Here is a 19,762-nt window from a genome sequence, read left to right on the forward strand (position 1 = left end):
TTGAATTTTATAAAACTTGTTCTTGCATGAAATAATTCGATATGAGAGAAATTAGTTTTAAAAGAACCAGAAGAAATACTGCATTAGGTAAACTGTTATAATGCAACATTTTCCAGGACTTAACACTCACATTTAAACTATCATTCAATTTCTCTGGAATATGTAATCTCTTATGGCACTATTGGTGAGTCTGTATCACATATGTCTCTAAGAGATTTAAAATTTGTTACTATAACAAAATATTAATAATAGAGATACAATGCTTCTACCTGGTAATAGTAAAGTACAATAAAGGCATTAAAAGTTTTTAAGAATTTTTATTCTGTTTTTATTCATACAATTTTATTCTGTATTTATAGTTCATATTATTATGACATATTAAAGTTCATATGACTATGGCATATTACAGTTCATATTACTATTACAACATAATTTAAAAGTATATTCATTAAATAAAATTTTAAATGTATTTTATAGCTCTGAAAATATTAATAAAAATGTCAAAACAAATGAAATTGGTGAAGATTATTTTATTAATCTGCCATAGCTTGGTCTGTGGAGCAAAATACCACATATCCAGTGTTATGAAAGACAAATTATTTTTTCTGACTGTTCTACAACTGGAAGTATAAATCAAGGTAGAGACAGAATTGGTTTCTGGTGAGACCCCTTTGCTGGTTTTATAGGGGGAAGCTGCTTACTGTGTCTTTAGAACTGATTATTGTTCTGTGTCTTTAGTTCTCTTATTGAACTAAGGTTCCACTTTTATGAACTTATCCAACACTATTAATTTCTTTTAAGACTCATCCTAATTACTGTCACCATAGGCATTTTTAAATTCAGCATCATATATTTCACTGTAAATGACTTTTTGATAAATTATTTTAAGACCTATTTTATTATTTCATTTTGATAATGCCACTCTTAATGATCTTCAAGGCTCAGAGTTTCCTTTATAAAATGTGGAATAGTATACCTATATCACAGATTATTGTCCATAAAACTTAAATTAGAAGCTCTTAATAGTGAACATGATAAACTTGGAATAAAGTCACTCTGCTTTTTAAATTATATTATAATTTTAATTTAATCATCTTGACACACAAGAGTGTGTGTTCACAAAATATTTGGGTGCTCTCCATGTGCATTTAGTGGTAATTAGCTGCTTCCCTACTCCAGCGGACAGCCACCAAGCTGGTTGGTGATCTGTTGCCATTTATTCTAATCTCCATCCTCCCATTTATTCCATTCTCCCTGTGCACCTATTCCATTCTCATTGCTCGCCCCATTCCAGTATCCCCCTTCCCCTCATTCCCATCTCCTTCCTTGCCCCATGCTAGTCTCTCTCTCTGTCTTGTATTCCTGTCTCCCCATGTTGGTTAAGAGTCCAAACTTGGAGATTGGGAGTAGCAATTCACATAGACGAGATTGCACAATTAATGTACGTAAAGCCCTTCCTTCTGGGGAAGCTTATTCTAAGACAAAGATCTCATTTTGCTAGGAGGTTTGCTCAAGGGCAGAATTTCATCTAGGGGCATTTTTCTCCTTTCCTTGGTCCATATTTAAAAGTTCATATATATTTATATTTCATTCTTAATATTCCATCTAGTCATTTTGTATGAACACAATAAGAGATATATTAAGCTTATAGGGTGACTGTCCTTGGAACAATTCACTGTAGATCTCAGACTATACTCCTCAGGTCAGAGTAGTCCTACCTAACCCCAGCAAGGTCCTTGTCCAGTTACTTCTTTTTGTGTAATGAAAATCAGTCCATGACCACGCTCTTCACTAATTCTGTTTTATGGTTTTTGGCCTTTTCCTTTTTGATGTTAGGGTGGTTTATAGTTTCTCCTGGGTCATCCAACTCCCTTCATTGGCACTCTTCTTTTGGGGTCCTAAGAATTGAGACTAAAGTTGAGTAAATATGACAGATACCCAGGAGTAAATATTATTTGGAGTCAATAACTCCTAAGTTACAAAAGCATGGTATTAGCTGTATTCTTGTGTCAATACAAAAAGGATATTGCTCTAAAGTAGACTATACAAAGGGCATAAGGGAAAAAGAAAAGCAATATTTTACTTATAAATACAAAATCCAGAGTCTGTAGAAGAATTTGACCTTACAAGTCAGAGGGTTTGACTTGGGGATATAAGTGATTAACAGATAGGAAAGCAGAGCACAGAGGAGAAGTTAAAGATAAACACAGAGGAATAGGAGTGCCTCAGGAGCACTGTTATGGGTGTAACTCAATAAACCTAAGATTCCTGTGGCAAAGGAGAAAGGACAGAGCAGAAAGGATGAACCAACATTATCCTACACAAGTATAAGAGGCTTCCTCCATATAAATGTTAACCAGTTTGAAAAAAATTAAAATTAAATAAATATTAAAAAGTTCAATTATTCAAGAAAAGTATCATAGGGAGTTGCACTGTCTTGAATTTGCACTACTATGAAGTATAAAAGTTATTTAAATAAAACACAAACATTTTTTATATTTATCTGTAAAGTCTGAAAAATCTTGCTTTATGACAATAATTAAATAAATTTCAACCAATATTTGAAGGAAAAAATAGGTTCCAGCTACTATTTATGGAAAATATGATGTATAAGCTATAAGCTATAGAAATAATTATGGAAACAGCATGATATACATGACATACATGAACTTTAAAAACTCCCCAGTCAAAGATATATACGTCACTTCATTGAAAAAAATCTTTCAGAGAACTATGGCATTCCAAAAAGTTGATAGCACAGCGGGTAAGGTATTTGCCTTGCATGTGGATGACACGGGTTCGATTCCTCCATCCCTCTTCGAGAGCCTGGCAAGCTACCGAGAGTATCCCGCCTGCACGACAGAACCTGGCAAGCTCCCTGTGGTGTATTCAATATGCCTAAAACAGTCACAACAAGTCTCACAATGGAAACGTTACTGGTGCCCGCTAGAACAAATCAATGAACAACTGGGGGACAGTGCTACAGTGCTATGTAAAATTATTCAAAAATAGCAGATTTGGCAATAAAGAACCTAACATCCGCAAAATAATTTCAGAACAATCAAATATGTTCTACACATAATCTAGTATTAGGCCTCCATAGAACTTGAGTAGGAAACAAGAGTTATGGATTTTAGGTATTGAATTAGGGTATAATTCCAGTGGTTTAGAAGACTTGGTACATCTGGTCTTTGTTGACGGTCTCTTCTGACACTCATAAAGTTAACTATTTGTATGGGGTTTCATACAGATTTTCAACCAATTCCTATATTATTGTATTCCTACTACAGTTACAAAGATTGTAAATTGAAAAGACTTTTTATTTAAAATGTAGGAGTATTGCTATTTATTCAGACATTGATTAGGCTGACTGAATTGGGCATGAACTTCATCTTACATTTTTTTTTCTTTTTTATAAATTTATTTATTTAATCACCATGTGAGCAGTTACAAAGCTTTCAGGTTTAAGTCTCAGTTTTGATAGACCTGTGAGGTTCATATATCTTTTACCTAGTACACTGCTTCACAATGTAATAATTGCTCTTCTTTCATCAGTTTTGCATTAAATTAGGATACAATGACATTAGATATCAGCCTTATTGGCTAGATAAAAATCATAAAAATGCTAAACCCAGACATGAATGTCTAGATATCTTGGAGAATTTTTTTTCTAAACTTAATATCCATGAGATACACAGTTAAAAAGTTGTTCATGGTTAAGCTCAGTCATACAATGTTCCAACACCCATCCTTCACCAGTGTACATTCCCATCCCCAATGTCCTCATTTTCTTTCCTGCCCCTCCAGCCCCCAGCATGCCTCCAAGGTTGACACTTTTCTTGTTTCTCTCTTAACCCTCTTCCCGCCCCCCCCTCCACACACCTATTTCTTCCATTTAGGCACTGTGGTTTGCAGTTCTATCACTAAAGGATTGTCATGCATATCAGACTATCTTAGATTTTTCAAATGATAATACCAGATTCTCTGCATTATTAGGAAAATCCTCCTTATATTATTTTAATGTTAGGTCATTGCTAATGTATGCAAATAAATTGCATAATGAATATGTTGTATATTGTGTGAAATCTCAAGAGTTTTAGCTGTTAGAAATAAATGCAAAGTCAAGGAGCCCCTGTAGTACATATAAGGTGGGAAAGGTCATTGAAAATTAACTTTTGGTAATCACTGCTACCAGTTGACTCTACAAAACTCAATACATATTATGTAATACAAAGAACAGTAATTTTGATTAAGAATAATTAGGGAAAATACCATAATATTGAAGTTTTTTCTAATTGCATTTCTTGGTACACAGAATATTTTCTTTTAGGATGCAGTGTTTTAAATCTATGATGTGAATTAGTGATATAGATCTTCAAACACTGTCAAAAAAAGACTCTTAAAATAGTAAAATGAGAACGTATTAGAACATACAAAGGAATGATGAAATTTGTATGTAGAATTGCCAAAAAAAAACCCAATGTAGACAGAGAAATGCATACTGGGTTGAAATAGTTACTTTTATGTAGTTATGTATGTATAACAAGTTGAAAGAAGAGCAGGAAGATAGCACAATTCACTGACAATGGTATGCCATCACTGAATAGTTCATCAGACGAAATAGTTGATTTCCATCATTGACTCGTTTTTCAAGCATAACTGGGCAACGCCCTGGAGGCCCCAGCACCTTTAGCTATGGCCTACTATCCCCAGCAAAGCAATGTTTGAGTTATATCATATCCTCTAATCTTCATGCTGAACTCAATTTTGATTGAGCGAAAATCCCTAGTGTAGCCCAGACCTCCTGAGCACCACTCCTGAGGCCCCCCACAAAGAGTTAAAACAAAAATAAAAAAATAAATACATAGTAATTCAGGTGACAATGAGCAGAGGACACAAACAAATAAAATGGGATCTGGAATACTTTAATTTTTCCATGAAAAATAAAAAAGTAAACCAACATTCTACATGCATAAAATAAATAATGTGCAATTCAAAGACACTTCAATTCTTTTAGGGATCTTAATATTTTATTCTGAAATATACCAATTTACCAAGTAAATGCCAACATTTGTCACTGCATATTTTATGTCAGTGAAAATTCATAAAACAATCAACGATTTTATAAAATATTATAAAGCTATCTAAAATGTGTATTTAAACTATTCATTAAGGGGGCATGATCCAACATACACATAATCTCAGGGTAGCATTTTGTAGCCAGTAAAATTTCTCTCTTTCTTTCTCTTTTTCTCCCTCCTCACCTCTTTCGTATATATTGACAGCTATAAGAATTAACATGAGTTTTATTTCTGCCTTAGAAATAAAATGTAGTAGATATTCAAAAAAATAGTTTCTCACTCCTAATTCAAAATATAGGAAAAAAATGATGTCTTTTTCCTCTTTAGGTTATCTTTTATGTCTTATTGTTTCCCGACTATCACAAATAATAGGTTATAATAATTGTAGAAAGAAAGAAAACAGCTGATGAAAAAGTTAAAACAATAAACTAAAAAGCACATAGGTCTTTGATAAAATTGAATTGCTAATAAAATTTCATCTTGGGAAACTACGCAAAATGTTGGAACTTCAGGTGAGAAAATTAATGTTCTTGGTAAGTTCCCTCTCTTGAAATGAGATTTTCTGTTTAAAGTATCTGATGCATAGAAACACTTTTTAAAAAAGTTACTAGGTAATTTCTTACCTACAAAACTATATAAACTTTTTTTGTAAAATTATATAAATTGAATATGTGTATTTATATGATTTATATGTACACAAAATGTTTTTATTTAACTGTATTGCTCTCTACAATTTGGAAAGGCAATTCTCAATATCAAACAAAGCTACTTCTACTTGCCTCTTGTCCTTCAGTGTCCTCTGCATTCTGATCTTCTCTTCCTTTCTTTTTCCCTTGGGGATGTGGGCCAACAAAGGTGTTTGCTTGTGTTTTTTTAATCCTTTTACTGACAATGTCTATATCCACAGTTGAGCTGATTCCATCCATTTCAATAGGTCTTCGCAGATTCTACTCTGTGGATCACTAACTCTGTATAAAAACAAAAGCTTCCTCAAATCCAGATAGATTATTATAACTTCCACACTGTCTTTTTCACTACTTCTTAATACGAGTAAAGTTTATAATGAATATATCAAGCTGAACGTTTCTTGCTTATATTTTAATATTCAAATATGACTAATCATTAAAGAATAGAGATATTTGATTTGATCAATTTCAGGAAATTGATGAACTTTCTGCAAATGAGAGGAAGGATGTCTATTTCCAAGGACACATTTCCTCATGAGGTCAAAGATGAACACAGTATTCTATTTATTTACCTTTTTATTTTTTTTCATGGCACATGATATGACAGCATTTTCAGGGGAGATGTAAAACATGAGACGGTATTTAAATATTCCTTGTTCTAGGATAATGCCCCTATTGACTTTAGGTACACCAGATTTCTTACTAAAGCAAATGGTAAACAGACTATTAGAGTCTGTTAATATATCAGAGTACTAGATAACACCATACACAAGAGTACACTTCACAGTTCTTTTCATTTTAATCTATTATCTCTAATCTGCTGTAGTTTGAAAAACAGTACAGTACTTTTATTTCACCTCAGTAAATTGTACTTGGTGAAGATTAGATTTGAGTAGAAATATACACGTACAAAAAAACCAAGTTCCATATCATTGTCAAGGCATAATTTTTGTGTAGCTTTTTGGCCACACCCAACTGCATTTAAGGCTTATTCTTTACTCTATGCTCAGGGATCATTTTTAACCATGCAAGGGGGTCCATATGTAGTGCCAGAGATTAAACTTGGGGTCAACCTCATAGAAGGTAAGATCCATAATCCCTAGTTCTTTGGCCCAAAGCAAAATTATTTTTATAAAATAAGAAAATAACAAATACCTGCTTATAAAATATACAACAATCTGGAGACAAAGAATTTTGTATGTTGTAAATGGAACACAATTTTTATATATATTATATGGAACAATTTACATTATCACAGCTATATGGCCTAAGAATATATTTTCCCTTAAACATTAATATTTAGAAACTTTTTTTAAATTTTTTATTAGTGAAAAACCATGAGGTACAGTTATAGGCTTACAAATTTTGTGCTTGGGATTCAGTTATACAATGATCAAGTCCCCATACCTCCACCAGTGCCCGTCATCCATCCCCATGGGTCCCAGCATCCCCCCCACCCTCATCCCCCCCCTCCCCCGTCCCATCCTGCCTCTGTGGCAGGGTATTCCCCCTTGTTCTCTCTCTCTTCTTTTGGGTACTGTGTTTTGCAAGAGAGGCTTTGAGTGGCAATCATGTTTGGTCTATCGACTACTTTTAGCATGCTTCTCCCACCCTGGGAGGGCCCTCACAACACCCTTCATTTGGTACTCTCTTCTCTATCTGAGCTTCCTTTTCACCTAGAGCCTGTGACTGGCCTTCCATTCATGGAGCAAAATTCCTGGTACTAATCTCAGCCATTCCTGTGTGTCACTCTCCCTTTTTGTTGCTTTATGTTCCCCAGATGAATGCAATCTTTCTGTGTCTATCCCGCTCTTTCTGACTCATTTCGCTTAACATGATACTTTCCATGTAGTACCACTTGTATGTAAATTTCATAACTTCATCTTTTCTAACAGCTACATAGTACTCCATTGTGTAAATGTACCAAAGTTTCTTTAACCAGTCATCTGTTCTTGGGCACTCAGGTTTTTTCCAGATTCTGGCTATTGTAAAGAGTGCTGCAATGAACAAACAATTGCAGATGTACCTACAAGGCAGTAATAATTAAAACAGCATGGTACTGGAACAAAAGCAGAGCTGCAGACCAATGGAACAGAATTGAATATACTGACATTTCCTCCCAAACATATAATCATCTAATTTTTGATAAGGGGGCAAGAAAAGTGAAATGGAGCAGGGAAAGCCTCTTCAACAAACTGTGCTGGCAAAATTGGACGGCTACATGCAAAAAAGTGGGCTCAGATCTCTGCCTAACACCATGCACAAAAGTAAGATCAAAATGGATTTATGACCTCAACATCAGACCAGAATCCATAATGTTTATTGAAGACAAAGTCGGCAAAACTCTCCATGATATTGAAGCTAATGGTATCTTCAAAGATGTCACGCCACTGGCCGAGCAAGTGAAAACAGAGATAGACAAATGGGACTATCTTAAACTAAGAAGCTTCTGCACCTCCAAAGAAACAGTGACCAAAATACAAAGACAGCCTACAGAATGGGAAAGGATATTCACCAAGTACACATCCGACAAGGGGTTGATATCAAGGATATACAAGGTACTGGTTAAACTCCACAAGAAGAAATCACCCAACCCCATCAAAAAATGGGGTGAGGAAATGAACAGAAACTTTCGCAAAGAAGAAATTCGAATGGCAAAAAGGCACATGAGAAAATGCTCTACATCACTAATCATCAGAGAGATGCAGATCAAAACCACAATGAGATATCATTTCACACCACAGAGACTGGCCCACATCCACAAGAACAAAAGCAACCGGTGCTGGCGCGGATGTGGCGAGAAAGGGACCCTCCTTCACTGCTGGTGGGAATGCCGGCTGGTCCAACCCTTTTGGAAAACAGTATGGACGACTCTCAAAAAATTAGAATTTGATCTGCCATTTGACCCAGCTATAGCACTCCTGGGAATATATCCCAGAGAGGCAAAAAGGCATAGTCGAAGTGACATCTGCAATTTAGAAACTTTTTTAAGCGTTAGTCCATGTATGTCCTTAAAAACAAGCAGAGTGAGTTGATTTATATTTCAATATTCAATTTCTTCAAAAAGATAGCATGTTGTATGTATTCCTTGTATAAAATGTCTATAAGAATCTAGAGCATTGCTCCAAAATGGTTTATAGTTATGCAGAGGAAACTGTATATAATATGCATCATAGGCAGGCCAATAAATTGTCTGTTTGAGGGGGATCATGGAGTATTGGGTTGTACCTGATGGTTCTCAGAGCTTACTCCTGGTGGTGCTCAGGTCACCATCTGGGTGATGGGGGATAGAACCAGGGTTAACTGCATTTAAAGCAAGCATCCTAACCTTGATTTTTATTTTGTATTTAAATAACGTTTTTATTTCAGAAACCTATTTTTTAATTTTATTTTTATTTGTTGTGAACATATGAAAAAAGGTTTTTTAATTTTAAAGATATTTTAAATATGTGGGTAAGGGAATAAAATATATCTATCTATAATTAGTTTACTATGTGTCTATATCTAATGTTAGTCATGTAAATGTTAAATAATTAGCATTTATTATTTAACATAATGATAATTAAATGAAAACATTAATATTTTAATGGGGGAAATGTAGATCTAGAAGATGAAAAATTTTGTTTTAGCTATGTCAGATAGTCAATATATTCTGGAAATACACATGTTTAGTTTTTGGACCAAACCCAGCTAATCTGATGTCTAACTCCTGTTCCTTTGTTCAGGGCTCAAGTTTCATTCCTGATGATGCTTGGGACCATATATGATACCGGGGATGGAACCAGGCAAACATATTACTCACTCTATTGTATCTTCGGGCTGGAGCGATAGCACAGCAGGTAGGGTGTTTGCCTTGTACGTAGCTGACCTAGGTTCGATTCCTCTGCCCCTCTCAGAGAGCCCGGCAAACTACTGAGAGTATCCCGTCCACACAGCAGAGCCTGGAAAGCTACCTGTGACATATTCGATATGCCAAAAACAGTAACAACAAGTCTCACAATGGAGACATTACTGGTGCCTGCTCGAGTAAATTGATGAACAACGGGAGGATAGTGCTACGGTGCTATTGTAACTTTAGACCTCTTGTCATATTTATTTAGTCTTGAATTAACATAATTTGAAGTTGAAGAGAGAAATACCTGAAACTGCCATTTGTCTATTCTAGGTAATATCTATATAATACACAATGAAAATCTAGGTATTCTAAGAATATTTTGACCAGATGATATAAAATCCTCAGATTACCATTTTGACTCTTTGAAAACTATTACATTGACTGGGAAGCTCTGAATAAAAATCTAATAGAACTAAAATTGATACTTTGAAGTAATAACCTATTTTCAGTTTGTTTAAGCAGATTTAAATAAAATATGTTTAAGCCTTTATATTTTTAAAGTTATTTAGATAGATCAAGTTTACATGTTTATTTTGGTATTCAAAAATTTAGATATATTACATGGATATGGTAATAACTTGTTCATTATTGAATAATGAAAAATAAGAAATGTAACATACCATTTTCTCCCAAAACTCTACCATGGCTTACTGAAGGTTATAGTTTCAGAATAAAGTAATTAAAAATTAAATTAAAGAATTTAAAGAGGCCACATATAATAAAATGTGTTATACTCTTATAGACTTACTTTTAGTTTAATGAACTCATGCAAAATGTGAAACTCTTTACAAAGATATTAAAATGTCTTTTTAAATGCTTATCTTATGTTGTTAAATGCACAACGTAAGAGTTACCATTGTTACCGTTAGGGGATGTGTATTCCTGTGGCATTAGCACATTCACATTGCTGTCCATCTTATACCACAATAATTGAGCAAACAGTTGAAATTGCATCGTTTAGACACACATAGACTTCTATCTTTTCATTCCTACTTGGCCTTTGACCTATCTCCCAATATTAAGAGATGTTCTCATGCATTGCATGTGTAGTCTTAAACACTGACCCAGTCTCAGATAAATGAATCTCCAGAGAGATCCATAAAGTCTCTGTAAATCTCCTGAGACAAATTTTGCTTAACAATGTTATTTCAAAGTTTTACAAGGAACAGATCACCATCTCTCTATTGATTCATTAAGCCATCACTGTCAGCCTGATGGTCTCAAGACAGAACCCCTTGCTCCCCACTGAGTCTGTTGTTTTTAATTCCAACTTTCCTTTCCAACAAGTTTTCTGCAAAACTTATCCCCAACCTAAGAGATTATTTTGGGTGGGGGCAGTAAGTCTGTCATATTCTCTGGTTGCAAGTGAAATTCTTTTTCCTCACACCAAAGTTTAACTCTCTAATGATGTCCTAAAATTTGCCTTGTGTTCAAGAAGACCAAGTCTATTTTTTTTAAAAGAAAGCATATATCCTTCTAGATAAAACTCTTTTAACATAAAAACATAACTCTCCACTTTTTTCTCTTCCCAGTTTCGGATGACATTATCTGACTTTCTGTCTTTATGAATTGTACTACTTTCGATTCCATGTATAGAGTTGTATAATTTTTTGCCATTTTGTGTATACATTTATTTCACTCACCATAATGTCTTTAAATTATTTGTATTGTAGCTTGTGTTAGAATCTTGTTACTTTCAAGATAATGACATTCTATTGCACATGATACACTTTCTAAAAATTGTATTTAGCCTTTCTCTCAATTTTGTTTACTGCTTATGGTGTTACTGAGTGATTGCATATGATTGAGGTCAAGAAAATCAGACATAATTTTTTAATTCCCCAAAGATCTATTTTTTCTAGTATTTTTTTTAGTCTAAATCAATATCAAATCATAAAACCAGAAATTCATTCGCCTCAAAGCATAAATTTTAATATAAAGGGCCAGTAACAGTTTAAAAACTATTTGCTATGCATGATCCAGGTGAAACTATTTTGCTGGAAAGTAAATATGTATTAAGAAATACTTAGGATGTTGTTTAGAATACATTCTACAACTTACTGAATGTTACCTCTGATTTAATGATAAACCATCAAAAGCTCTAGAACTCTGCTTTAGTAGTCATCAACTACATATATAGGCATTGCATATATTTATGCATATACCGATTAATACACAAATGTATATACTTTATCTGTTTATACCAAAGATCATTAAATAATATCAAAAGTATATTTTTTGCATCTTGCTTTACACCTTCATATTAATTTATATTACTACTAATGTCAAGTAAACATAAGATTTCACATATTCATTAGAGCTATATTTTAAGTGTATGTGTTTTGTATCAAGCAAATTACATAGCTATCCTTTGATCAGACTAAACTTATAGTGTGAAATATGTTTCGAATATTCCTATATGTAATATTGTCATATTCAAAAAATATTTAGTTATATTTTATTAATATTTTATTTACATACATAAATCAGTAGTGAAATACTTTAGCATATTTAATTTCCACAGTAGTAAGTATAAGTATAAAGGGTTAAAAAACTGGCATGAGCCCAGACTTGAAGTAATTAATTTAGTAATTGTCAGGGATGAATAAGTAGGGCATGAGAAGGAATATACATTATATTCAAAAGGGAAGACTCTGAATTCCCAATTAGCATTAAAGCAGCATCAGCATAAAATGAGCATTAATATTCCACAGGGTGATTCTCAACCTTTGTCGTTTGATTGTTCTGTTTGTTTCTGCTCCCTTAAGCTCACTTTTGTTATTCTGAACAAGGTGTCATTATTTTTGACTAAGAGGAATCACAGTCTACATTATGTTCTACTTTTATTCTTACTCATAATAGTAGGTTTTTCAAAAAGTTTTATTATACTCAATGTAAAGTATTCTGAAAACAACTTATGGTTTATCTTGTTTCTTTAGTATAAAACTATGAAATAAAATACACTTCATGTTCATTTTGTAATAGTATGTTTTGGTTTTTGTAAGATTTCTAAAGAAGGCTAGAGCCTTCTTTAATTTCTGTTTATATTCCTTGTAGATCATAATTTGTATCATCAAATTCCCAATGATTTTATATATATGCATATAGTATCAATATTAATAAAACAATACATATAACAGTTATCTGTAATTTAAATGAGGAACCAAGTTTTAAAAACATTAATTCCCAGATCAAAAATTAGGAAGTAATTCACTTTCCCTCCAAATCTCTTTTTTTATTATTCAATGCCTCAAATTTTAGATTTTTTTAACTAAAAATTAAAGATGAAATAAAGCAAACATGTAGCTTATAAAAGCAAGCTTAATTCTGCACAAGAAGAAGTTATTGGATAAGATGTGTGACACAGAAAGGAAGAGGTTTGGTCTCTGTCTTCTCTAAGCCAGATCAGACAAAATTTATAGTGTGAAATATGTTTTCAAATATTCCTATATATGATACTGTTATATTAAAAAATCTTTAGTTATATTTTATTGAAGTTATATTTAGTTATGATCTACAAATTATGATCTACAAACCAAATAATTTTATTTAGTTATATTTTGTTGCATGGACTATGAACAAAACAGAATAATAAGAGATTAAACAGACTCCTTAGGTTGTGACATGAGGATAAATATACATTATTTAATAAATAACAGAGAGTTTTCAAGTGCTATTTAAAACAGAGGCAACAGTGACCCTCTTTACCATTTATATTCTTTCACAATAAATCTTTCCAAGTTAAGAGTTGATCTTGTCCCGAATATTTTTCTATTTGGAGCCTGAATCAATATAATTGCCCTGAGATTTTCTGAAGTGTATTGGTGAGTAGTTCTTAGATATCAGGAAGATCTTAAAATCACTTTTCAAAATGGTATTTGTTCTAAAATATAGTTAAGGAAAACTATTCTTCTTATATGAACTCAGAGCTCTGAAGAGTGTAAAAGAACATAATAGCTATTGATTTGAGAAACTGTTGGACAGAAATGGACATGAGAATCAGTATTGGTGTGGAGATGGGAAAAAACGAACCCTGGGCTACTGCTTCCTGAAACAGTCTTGTTTATCCATTTTGCAAAACAATATGGACACAAAATACTAAGAATTGAGTTTACTTATTATACAGTAGTTCTATTCTTGGCATCAGTCATCTAAAAACTCTATATAGAAAAGACATTTCTATTTCTGTGCTCCTTAAAGTACCTTTCACAGTAGCTAAAATATGGAAATTAACCATGTCTAACAACAGACGATTGAACAAATAAACTGTGGTACTACACAATAACGTACTAATCAGCTATTAAAATAAGTTTAAAATCATATAATTTGCTTCTTTTTGAATGGATTTGGAAAGTATTTTGGAGAATGAAGTAGTCAGAAGGAGGAAGGAGAGAGCTACAGAACAACCTCTTTAGTATGTGGGATTTAAAAAATATAATAAGTGGATTACAAATGAACAAATGCAATAAAACTTGAGAACTAGTCTATGGAACTAGCTTACATGACTGAGGTATGTGAGCAGGTAAGGGGGGGAACTGCTGATAGATGTGATGTCAGAACATCATGTTTACAACCCCCTTCATATATAGCATTGTAAATAGCGATACCTAAAATAATTTTTTAAAAAGAAAATTATATGAAAATTTCTGTTTTGAAAAGAAAAATAGATGTGATAACTATCGCATTCACCAAACAAGTTTTATCTGCATTGTTATCTTACAAACAGACTTTAAAATATTACCATCTAGAGAAGAAAATCCATTCACTTTCTTGTATCCCCTCTGGAAGTAAATAATAAAATTTGTATGAAGTAATTGCTAGATATGCCAAGCATGATCATTTTCTACATATAACATGTTTTTAAGACACATTAAATTTGAGGATTATATAACAGAATTTATATAAAATAAGGATTACATAAAATGTCAGAAGTATATATCTGTATTATATATCTAACTTTATCTTATTCCTTTAGCTAGTGATTTACCATTTACAAGTAAGAAATTATTTATCATTTAACTGATAAATAAATAAGAGATTATTTGTTTCTTAAGCTAGTAAAACAATAGATATTTCCTTGTAAGAAACATATGGACTAAGCTAAGTGGGGAGAGAAAAGGAGAACACTATAGGTTGGAAATGGAGTTTATGTAGTTTGGAGTTTACATAGTTCTTGAGACGTACCTCAGATTTTGAAGTATTAGGTTTTTTGTTTATTTATTTGTTTTTGTCAGGGCTAGAGCGATAGCACAGCGGTAAGGCATTTGCCTTGCATGCAGCCAACATGGCCAAACCGAATTCGATTCCTCCGCCCCTTTCGGAGACCCCGGCAAGCTACTGAGAGTATCTCGCCCGCACGGCAGAGCCTGGCAAGCTACCCGTGACGTACTCGATATGCCAAACACAGTAACAACAAGTATCATGATGGAGACATTACTGGGCCCGCTCGAGCAAATTGATGAACAACAGGAGGACTGTGACCGTGACCATGTATTTGTTTTTATTTTTTAAATAAGATCGTCAAATAATTTCTGGTTCTGTTCCTTTCAAAATACATCTCTACTGCACATTTCTTTCCAAAGTCTATTTATGAAATTTTAAACCACAGCTTAGGCAGAGCACTTCGGAGGGGTCTTTGAAGTAACATAATGCTTGCAATAAAATGAATTGTTTCAAAGGGTGGGGTTCCAGTATCATACTCAGTTCGTGAATTGAATTGAAATAATTTATTCAGTTCACTGCATAGATTTTAAACAAAGCTTCCATCATTTTGAAGAGTATGAAATAACAATATTTATTGATTTCAGAATCTATTGGACAGAAATAGAGATGTGAATCAGTATTGGTGTGGAGATGGGAAAAAAGGAAACTTAATCTACTGTTTCTAAGATTTCCAAATAGCCATCTTCTGACTTACAAAGTTTTGTGGAACACATTGCCAGAATCCCTTTTCTGTGCAGTATCCCACTTCTGTGCAGCTTCAATACAGTCATTACTGATCTCTGCTATTATGATACGATTGAAATAGATGAATTAACTATCTCAAAATGACAGTATATAATTTGTCCTTTAAATTATTTACATAAGGGCCGGAGAGATAATACAGCAGGTAGGGTGTTGACCTTAGGCCAAGCTGGTTCGATCCCCAAAATCCCATATGGTCTCCCAAGCACCGCTGGGAGTAACTCCTGAGTGCAGAGCCAGGAGTAATCCGTAGCATCACCGGGTGTGACCAAAAATTTAAAATAAAGTTAAAAAATAAATAAGACAAAGTATTAACAAAAATTCTGAACAATCGTGGTTTTAACACAAAGATATCATTTTCAATATTAATATATTTGGTATTTTATATAAGGAAATTCTGATTGTTTTTGATATTTGATTTTTAAGAGATCATTAATATAAACTAAAATTATGTGAAATTAAAACTCATTTAAATATATTAAATTATATGAGTGGATTTAAAATAGGTTTATATTGGAGCCAGAAGGAATCAGCATGAAGGAACTGGCAGAGGAACCCAGGTATGCATGGCTGAGATCTCCAAGCCTCCTAGGATCGAGACTGGGCCTCTCCCACCCAGACCCCTCATTTTCCAGTAGCATGGCAGTCACAGCCACAAACTGCCCCTGGCACCATGTAATCTCATCAACGCCCAAGATTCAGAAACTATAAAACAAAGCTCCTGGAAGAGAGCGATGCAGTATTTTCTTCCTCCATGGCAGAGCCAGGCAAGCTCCCTGTGGCGTATTTGATATGCCAAAAACAGTAACAATAACAGGTCTCATTCCTCTGACCCTGAAAGAGCCTCCAATATGGCAGAATTGGGAAAGATGAGTAAGGAGAGGCTGCTAGAAATCTCAGGGCTGAGACTAATGGAGACGTTACTGGAACCTGCTCGAGTAAATCAATAAACAACTGGATGACAGTGATACAGTGATTGGAGCCAGAGTAAAAACACAGGTGATAGGAGTTTGGCAGCCAAGCTGGGTTCGACCCCTGGCACCAGATATTGGTCCCCAAGCCCACCAGGAATGATTCCTGAGCGCAGAGCCATGACAAAACTCTGAACACCCCAGTGAGGCCCCAAAACAAAGCAAAAAAAGAGCTAAATTTTATTTCGCATTTCTGATGTGAATGAAGAATTCAGCTACAACATTTTTAAATATTTGAATTGACTTTCGTATAAGTATATTGACATAAATTTTAATTTATAATAGAAATAGTAGAGCTTAAAATATAATTTCTAGACATGTCATTGCTTCTACATATTTTTCTTTATTTCTATTAGAAAATGTGATAAAACATCACAACTTACAAATAATACGTTATTTAGAATGAAGTGACTGAGAATAATAATTTTAGAATACTAGTTTGAAAATGAGCATTTTGTGAATAGGGTCATGACAAAGAGCTGGATTTTGCAAGTGGTTCAATCAGATTGAAATTAAAATTGCAGAATTCAGTAATAGAAAAGCACAATAGATTTGGGGAAGACAAACACTGGAATGCTAAATAATGTGTTACAGAAGTTAGCATTACATGTTATTCAATGAAAGTGGTAACAGGAAATATTTGATTAAAGACAAATGAACAAATAAGCACTTCATATAATTGTAGCTCTATACATCTTAAAAATTATAAACTTTAGCAAGTTAAACATGGAAATAATGACTGTTCTGCTGCTTTTGGTACTATAAAATAAAATATAAACATAATGTTAATTGTGTACAAATATATCTAATTATTATTTTAATGAGATTTGAAGTATTTATGAGATTTGTTGTTTAATTAAGAGTACTTCAAATTTTATTTTAAAAAAAATTAAAAAGAAATAAAATTAAAAATGTCAAGAACACATTCGCAGAAGGATGTGTTTGCAGGCTCTCTGACAGCCAGAATTCGGTGCTTTGTATGGACACAATTGGGACTGCTTTAGGCGATGGGCAGGTGAAGGAAGAATGAGGAGCAGGCTGGTTGCTGATTAGTTACCGCTTATTCAATCTTGAATCTCTCCAATCTCACAGCTTTCTTCCTTCCTTGCCCCTCATTCCTCGATCCCCGCTCATCTCTCTCATCTCTCTCTGCCCTGTATCTCGCAGCCTGGGCTCTCCCTCTCCTCTCTGGATTCTGACACCCCCACCCCCTCAGACCCCCCCCCCCCCCCCCCCACACACACACACCCTTCTCTCTCCACCCGTATTTATCTCTCTACACTTTGCCCTCTGGGCCCCTGCTCCACCTAGTGCTAAAGCAAAAATAACATAAGGAAGCCTTTCCTGCCCCCCAGGGGCAAAATACCTCTTAGGGTGTTTTTCTCCTTTACTTACTTTTGTATGGACACAGTAAGAGATACAATGAAGCTTATAGGGCTGCTCTACTGAGAACATCTCACAGACTCAGGCTACAGAGCTCAGACCAGGTTAATCATTCTAAACACTAGGAGGGTCCAAATCTAGTTGTTACTTTTTGGATCACGACAGCATCAGTACACGACCAAGCTCTTTTTTTTCCTTTTTGGGTCACACTCGGTAATGCTCAGGGGTTACTCCTGGCTTTGCACTCAGGAATTACTCCTGGTGGTGCTTAGAGGACCATATGGGATGATGGGAATGGAACCTCGGTTGGCCACGTAGACGGCAAACTCCCTACCTGCTGTGCTATCTCTCAGGCCCCATGGTGGCCAAGCTCTTAACTTATAGTTAAGCATTAGGCACTTTGGCCAGGCTCATCTCAATGCCCTGGTAGCACATAGCTCACCACTTGCCCTGGTCCCACCCAGTCCCTTCCTGGGACCTTGCTTTTGGAGTGCTAGAAATTAAGGGCATTTTAGGCTTAGGTGGAGAGAACAGATGCCCCGGAGGAAACTATCATTCAGAGTCAAATGACTCCCACATAACAAAATCATAGCTACTATCTTCCTGTGCCCATACCAAAAGGACATTGCTCTGAATAAACTATACAAAGGACTTAAGGAGAAGAGAAAAATAATATTTACAAGTCAATGGAGCACAAAGAAAGAAATTAAAAATAAACACAGAGGAAAGGAAGCACTGTGATGGGAGCAACCCAATAAACCTAATCTACCTGAGGCTATGCAGGAAGGACAAAACAGTGTTATCCTACAAATGTCCATTATATTATTATTGTAGTTTAGGGAATATATTGATGATTGTATTAGTGTTTACGGCTTTGTTGTTCAGTTACTTTACCACTACCACCATGCCCAATGCCCAACACCATTTTTATTTCTAGTTTGCTTCTTATTCCTTCCTATCCCTCACTGTCCTCCTCCCCACAATTTGGTAATCTCAGATGGGATGAAAATTTTAACTTCATTTGCATTTATATATTGAGTGAAACCTAGACTTAATAACTTGAGGTGAATTGAGTATCAGGAAAAAACAGACTGAATATGAAGTTTGTAGAGTAATTTAAGCCTGAGATGAGACTCTAGTCAAATAAATTACTTGAGTTTATAATTGGGTCCTAAAGTGATGTGACAGTTCTATATTGCCTTCTGCAGTGTGTTTATAATAAAGGTCAGTGTAGGGTCTGGATGAAAAGATCCAGATTTCTGTTTTCCAGCCCTATCATTAGACATAGCATTCACGTGTCAAGAGGGTGTATCACTTCTGACATCTTCCTCTCCGCTTGCATTGTGCTATCTGTGCAGCTTCTGACCTTTCTTTCCATTAAAATCATTGTTGTCCTAATCACAGTCTATTCTGTTCAGCTTTTTTGGAATGTCAGTCACTTAAGAAATTAACACAGTCATAAAATTAACATAGTCTGGTAATTTGAGATACCGCAAAAAACTTTATAAACTGTTAAAGTTGATAGACATCTCATGGAATTTTACTGTGGAACTAGTTTGTGACAAGTGGGAAAAATGGTAACCTAATTTACTTAACATAAAAATATGTTATAAATTTGTAATTGCTATTAATGTTTGCAACATAGACCTTTAAATAATGACTGTTAGGTAGTGCCATTATTCCATTTGGTTTAAACATAAAAAGAGAATATACATGTTTGCTTGCAAAATGAGATTTAAGCCCATCTGGTAGTGTGTTGTAATGACTCCTACTCCTTAACTA

This window comes from Sorex fumeus, unplaced genomic scaffold (assembly GCF_029834395.1).
Source record: "Sorex fumeus unplaced genomic scaffold, SorFum_2.1 ptg000013l, whole genome shotgun sequence".
Lineage (NCBI taxonomy): Eukaryota > Metazoa > Chordata > Mammalia > Eulipotyphla > Soricidae > Sorex > Sorex fumeus.